Here is a 7,120-nt window from a genome sequence, read left to right as displayed (position 1 = left end):
GCATGATTTTGGCTTTGCAACAAAGAATATATTCCTGAGATAGTTGACTTTAATTGGCTTTGAAATTTTGAAACACAGGTTCTAAAGGATGCCATAGACATACAGTTCCCTTCTATTCCATCAAGTCTGCCAGCCACCAATGGCTTCCTGCAGATGTTTGGACAAACGTCAGAGAGGAAAAGACAAAGATGTGGGGTGAAATGTCCAACTATCTGCCTATCAAACCCGCATCACCTGTATCCACCTATCACTTGCCACTCTTTATCCCGTTCCTCTGCTCTTCCAGCATTCTATTCCCACTCCCACTACAATCAGTCTGAAGATGGTTCCTGACCCGAAACCCCACCTTTCCATGTTCTCCAGAGATGCTGCCTGATCTGCTGAGTCACTGTGTCTTTTTTTGTAAACCAGCATCTGAAATTCCTTGTGCCTACATTTTTCAGCATATAAATCATGCATTCAATTTTAGCTCAGATTTTACTTCGGAGTCACGTGAGTGACTACGTGAAGAACCCCGCCAGGATGCATGCGTGTCATATCGCTTTCACGCTTGCGAAATGACAGGCGGGGTGGAGCGTTCCCCCGCAGCGGTAAGTTTGAAACCGCGACCTGCAGGTAAGTGATTTACTCTGCAGTAGTTTTTGTCCCCGCGCCGTTTTTACACAGGGGGGGGGAAGCTGGACAAAATAGTATCCACAAGTGCTGCGAGTGAAGCTGGCTGGGGAGGACCGCGAAGTTGCGGGAGCCAGCAGCAGCTGAAGGCACAAGCCCCGTTAGTGGGATCAGCTGTGCCGACATTTGGTCCCGCGCCGGCCAGAACACCACGGCCGGGCGGGAGACTATTCAGAATGGGGCCGTCGACTTTGACAAGTCAAAAACGGCAGGAGGCGGGGTGGAACGACGTTCCCCCGTAGCAACAGTTTAAGCCTGGACCTGCAGGTAAGTGAAACTGCAGTCTTTATTCTCCCCATACTGTTTCACAGGTGGGGAAACATGGTGAGCTGTGCAAATAACGGCAGGCAGCACAGGAATCACCCGTAAGGGAACAGCTGTGCCCGACTTCGCTCCCGCACCGGCCAGATTAAACACCATGGCTGGGCGGGAGACCATACAGAACGGAGCCGTCGGCTTTGACACGTCAAAACGGCAGGAGGAGGGATGGAAGACATTCCCCCTTAACGGCAAGTTTTAAGCCTGGACCTGCAGGTATGTGATACTGCGGTCTTTATTGTTCCTATACTGTTCTACAGGTGGGGGGAAACATGCACAAGGCAAAGAAGTCGACCAGAGCTGGCAGGGGAAGACCGCGGAGTTGCGGACGCCAGCAGCGGCCGGCGGCACAGGAATCACCCGTAAGGGAACAGCTGATCCCGTCTTCGCCCCCGCACCGGCCAGATTAAACACTGCGTCTGGGCGGGAAGGCAAGAAGAAAACTAAAAGAGTCGAGGACTGATGAGTCCGACTTTGGGCGGCCAGCGACCGTGAGCGCTGGACCCGGTCAGAGCGGCTTATGGAGCCGAGCTCCAACATGACAGGCTCCGGGAGATGGAGTCTAGTCACTGTGGGCACTATGTAAAACCCACAGCAGCACCTCTTGTAGGGCTGCACAGTGCATCTCCCTCGTCAGAGGGGAGTACTGGGGGGGGGGTCAATTCTGGGCTGACCCTGAAGAGGGGTTTTGACGAACAAAACTACAAGTGTGCAAGGTGTGCAGGAAGGCAAAATCTACTGGTCATAGTGTCCAAATACATACAGCCAGACCACGATGGACACCACTACAAAAATACTTGGGATCAGGAAACTGCGCATCCCTGAATGTTCCAGTCGTGGAAATAGCATCTGGAAACATGTCGGAGCAGGACTTAGGAAAGCCCTGGGGCTCATAAAGGCGACAACATTAAGGATCTCCTACAGCCAAAGACAGCACACTTATGTACCCACCAGCAGAACAAGAGAAGCTGGTGAAAGCTCAAAGGCCGGGCATACAGGACAGCGGTCTTTTAGACCATAGCCCAGACCGGCCTTTCTGGATGATGCGCAAACCCCCAACCCAAAAATAAACCCAGACACCGGCGCCTCAACCTCCACGAAGACCACACAGAAGAAGCAAACTTCCACTGGTAACAATGGAGGTAGGTGGGTCTGGTCCCTTACAAATTATAGGAAGAGTGGATAATACACACATTGGTGGGTGATTACACTCTTTTGGATACATGGTGTATATTAACTACAGACACTTATATCCTAAGCAGTATCCAGGGATATACCATTAAATTGTGCAAAAGGGGTAATGGGTAAACCCAACACGATTGGCTGGAATTTGTGTCTTATATCTTTACCAAAAAAAAAATAGATGGTGACAGTCGCATCATCATCGAATTGACCAAATTTAATACATTGTACTATATATTCAGTACAAAATGGGAACTGGTAACTGCTAAAGGACTGCTTTCCAAAGGCTACTCCATGGCTAGCATCGACCTAAAAGATACTTACTATTCAGTGCCTACACGGACTGATCACAAACGTTATTTAAAAAAAATTCAACTGGATGGGGCAGCTCTGGCAGTATAGAGCTCTACCAAATACATAATCATATGATCGTACTAATTGTGGGCATAACTTTGGAGTTGGCCTAACTAGCTGTAACATCCACCATACAATTGGGTGAAAACTGGGGTTATCATCCATCCAGTTAAATCTAAACTAACACCTACCAACATAATGGATTATTTGGGGTTCACTATTGACAGCTCACATGTCAGTGACTTTACCAAAGGACAAGGCTACAGTCTTAACTGAGGCCTGCAACAACCCCACTGACATCAGTGAACCGTCTATCAGATTGGTAGCAAGTATAATTGGCATATAGTGTCTGCTTTTCCAGCCACACAATTTGGACCTTTGTATTACCAAAAATCTACAAAGGACAAAAATACAAACACTCAAAGTTAATACTGGTCATTTCGACAGACCAATAAGCCACCAATCAAAGCTTATGGAATTAAAATGGTGGAAGGATAACATTCAGGCATTGTTCCAACCCTATCATTATCAGCAAACCCTTAGGGGTGCTACAAACTGATGCCAGTGCGCTTGGTTGGGGTACTACCAATTTCCATCTCCATCTGTGGAGGTAGATGAAAGGCACAGGAGGCATCATTATCACAGACACTGGGCATAAACTACCTGAAAATGTGGGGTGCGTTCTATGGCCTAAAGTCATACTGCTCTGGGATAAATCACCAGCATGTCAGACTACAGAGTGACAAACTGACTAATACAATTTGGTAAGGGTGTATCCAGAGAAATATTGGAATATCAGCTACTTACCTACCAGGTAACCCAAAATTCAGTGACAAACATCAGGTCACGCAAATTCAATAAAATAAGACTTAATCACCAGTTACCAAACTGTGTTTCTTGGGAACCAGACCCTGGGACAGCAGGGACAGATGCTTTTCACTGCATTGAGGGGGCAATTGTTTATCTATGCATTCTCTCCTTTTCTGCATCATCAGTCGGGTATTACGAAAAATACAACAAGACTCAGCGTCTGTTAATTGGTAGTGCCGATTGGCCTACTTAACCATGGTTCCCTGTGATACTCAACATGGGTTTTAACCATGCATCACCATCCTGAAACAACCAGATTATTGGTTCATCCCATAACAGGGGAACCCATCCATGTCAAAAACAACAAACCTATCTATTTGTAGAGTCTAAAGAAACCTCTACTGCAACTGGGACTGGCGGACCGAACATTGAACATTATCTCAGCGGGCCACAGACAGTCCACCAAAAAACTATATCTGGTATACATCAGGAAATGGGAGCTATATTGTCACAGAAACAACATCACCTACTGTTTTTTGAACATAATGTCTGTTCTCAAATTCCTGGCAGGCCTCCATTATGATGAGGGGCTCAGCTACAGTGCCAATAACTGCGCCAGAAGTGTCCTTTCAACATATCTATGGCGAGGATCAGAGCGTCATTCAACGGATGCAACATAATTTCCTCAAACTCAACAGCGATAAGACAGAATTCCTCCTCATAGGCTCCAAAGCCACACTCAGCAAAATCAATAACCCCACTCTCACCATCGACGGCACCACTGTCTCCCCATCTCCCCAGGCCCGCAACCTTGGCGTGATCTTTGATTCCACCCTCTCCCTTGAGCCTCACATCCGCCATGTCATTAAAACCTCCTTCTTTCATCTCCGCAACATCGCTAAACTCAGACCCTCTCTCACACCTCCCGCTGCTGAAAGACTCATCCATGCCTTCATCTCCTCCCGACTGGACTACTGCAACTCTCTTCTCCTTGGCATCAGCTCCACCTACATCAACCGACTCCAACTGGTCCAGAACGCAGCCACCCGACTCATCACCCACACCAAATCCTGGCATCACAGTCCTCAAACAACTTCACTGGCTTCCCATCTCCCACCGGATCAACTACAAAATCCTGATCCTCACCTACAAAGCCCTCCACCATCTGCCCCCCCCCCCCCATATCTCACTGACCTCCTCTCCCCCTACCAACCCTCATGGTCCCTCAGATCCATATCAGCCGGTCTCCTCTCCATCCACAAGTCCAACCTCCGCAGTTTTGGGGACAGAGCCTTCTCCAGGGCAGCTCCCAGGCTCTGGAACTCCCTCCCCCAACTGATCCGCAATTCCGTGTCCCTCACCATCTTCCAGTCTCGCCTCAATACCCATCTTTTCACCTCTGCCTATCCTTAGCCCCACGTCCCCCTCCCTTTTCATCTGTGCATTAATTGCCTCATATTGTGTTATGTATTGAATTCTGTCTTTACTTTGTGTACTAGTCATGTCTCTACTATTTATTTCATTCCCCTTACATGTTTTTCCTCTACCTGTTAAATTTTTGTAAGGTGTCCTTGAGACTCTTGAAAGGCGCCCATAAATAAAATGTATTATTATTATTATTATTATTATTCTGTTGGGACTCACCCCTGGTAACCAAACTTATGAGGGGAATTTTTAATATCAATCCCCCAAGAACCAGGTACTCTCTAAATGGGATATGAGTATTGCCCTAACGTTGCTAAGGAATTGGTCTCCAGCAACTGCTCTGTCCCTGCAAAGACTGACGCACAAAACAGTCATGCTGATGGCTTTGGTCACGGCACTAAGGGTACAGTCGTACATAAGTTAAGGCTGGACCATATGACTTCTTCAAAAGGAATATAACGTTTCATATTACGAATTAGTCAAACAGAACAGACCGGGATCATCAGGCCTCAAAATAGAATTTAGGGATTACCCTACAGATATCGTCTCTGTATAATAAGACAATTATTGTTCTATATGGAGAACACCAAAAACATCTGAGGCTATGAGATGACACTACTAATCAGCCACAAACAAACCCACAAAAAAGTGTCGGTTCAAACTATTTCCAGATGGCTGAAACAGGTTTTAACAACAGCTGGGGTGGATACTGTTCAACATATTCAAATCTTATTCCACCAGGGCTGCAACTACATCGGCAGCTATGGAGTTGGATGTACCAATGAACCAAATCCTCGAGACAGCAGGATGGATCAGGGGAAAATGTACCAACTATTCTACCACAAACCAGTAGTTAAACTGGAACTTTGCAGAGCCAATTTTAAGTTCTGTAATATAATTTCACCCCATAAATAGGGGCTATGATTTGTTGTTAACAATTTATTATGGATTTCAATGTTGGATTAATGTCTAAACATGTTAACACAATTCCTCCCACAGTCAATTAAGGCAGATGTGATGCATGGACTCGTTTCCACGGCATGAAATCACAGAGCTTTGAAATCTTCACGTAGTCACTCACGTGACTCCGAAGTAAAATAGTAAGATTAAACGAGAACTTACCAGTTCGAAGTTTGATCGTTATTTTATGAGGAGTACGTTGAGGGAATACGTGCCCTCCGCTCCCACCCTTGATCATATACTCAACTGGTATTTTCTTCTCTAATCTTACTATGTTCAGTCATTACAGTTATCTGTGATTTCACACCGCTGCTTTGAAGAATGACACGCATGCGTCCTGGCGGGGTTCTTCACGTAATCCCTCAACGTACTCCTCATAAAATAACGATCAAACTTCGAACTGGTAAGTTCTCGTTTAATCTTACTATTATTTCACATTCCTGATTAGTCCTGCAGAGAGATATAATTCTTCTTGTTAACATGTTTCAATAAATTAAGTACAAAAGGACACAAAGTGCTGGGACAACTCAGCAGGACAGGCAGCATCCCTTGAGAATATGGATAGATGAAGAGTCTCGACTCGAAATGTCACCTGTTCCATATTCTCCAGAGATGCTGCCTGAACTGCTGAGTTACTCCAGCACTTTGGGTCCTTTTGTGCATTAACCAGCATCTGCAGTTCCTTTTTTCTCAATAAATTAAGTAGTTCATGTAAAATACTCGCACTATTCTTGAAATCCCTTTTCAATCACATTGCATTTACATGGCCAAATCTATTATCTGTGGATCCAAATTGCTGAAAATTGAAATAAAAAAAATTACAGCATATAATGGCAACTACAAAGATCAATGGCACCTCCGGGTTCAATCCAGATTTCCAAAGCTGTCTCTGTGGAGTTTGCATCTATTCTCCCTGTGAATATGTTTCTCCTGATTGCTCCGGTTTCGTCCCACATCCCAAAAATGTGCGCGATGTTCATTGATTGGTAGGTATAATCTGCCACGTGTAGGACAATAGTTGCAGAATCTGGAGAGGTGTTGATCAGCATGTGAGTGAAGAGAAAACAAAACTTAGTGTAGTATTATGTAAATGGATGATTATAGGTTGCAATGGACTTGTTGGGTTGAAGGGACTCTTTGACACGACTCAATGATGAAGTAAAAATATACATAAATATTAATTTGTAATATCTATCTCTTAATATCTCTGAATGAAAATAGTGAAAAGAAATATTTAGCATTCTAGTAAATCGTCACCACTCGCAACAGTTTCAGTGTAACTATGAACTGTAATCTTGGGAAAATGAGGCCAGATAGAACTTCACAGGATTGCTATTGTCTGAGGAGTTTCTTAACTGGATGATATTGTCTCTTATAGTCACACATGAAGTATTAAGTA

General features: G+C 45.0%; 1 long non-coding RNA gene across 1 annotated transcript; it reads right to left on the bottom strand.

Moving 5' to 3' along the window:
- Positions 1–388: 388 nt before the first annotated feature.
- LOC116979378 lies at positions 389–6,322 on the bottom strand. The gene is made up of 3 exons (XR_004413692.1): positions 6,147–6,322; positions 4,093–4,096; positions 389–469 (listed from the first exon to the last, which is right to left on the bottom strand). It is a non-coding gene; the product is annotated as an uncharacterized LOC116979378 (long non-coding RNA).
- Between the last annotated feature and the right edge of the window lie 798 nt (positions 6,323–7,120).

This window comes from Amblyraja radiata, chromosome 12 (genome assembly GCF_010909765.2).
Source record: "Amblyraja radiata isolate CabotCenter1 chromosome 12, sAmbRad1.1.pri, whole genome shotgun sequence".
Taxonomy (NCBI): Eukaryota; Metazoa; Chordata; class Chondrichthyes; order Rajiformes; family Rajidae; genus Amblyraja; species Amblyraja radiata.
This window is presented reverse-complemented; position numbering and strand designations above follow the sequence as displayed.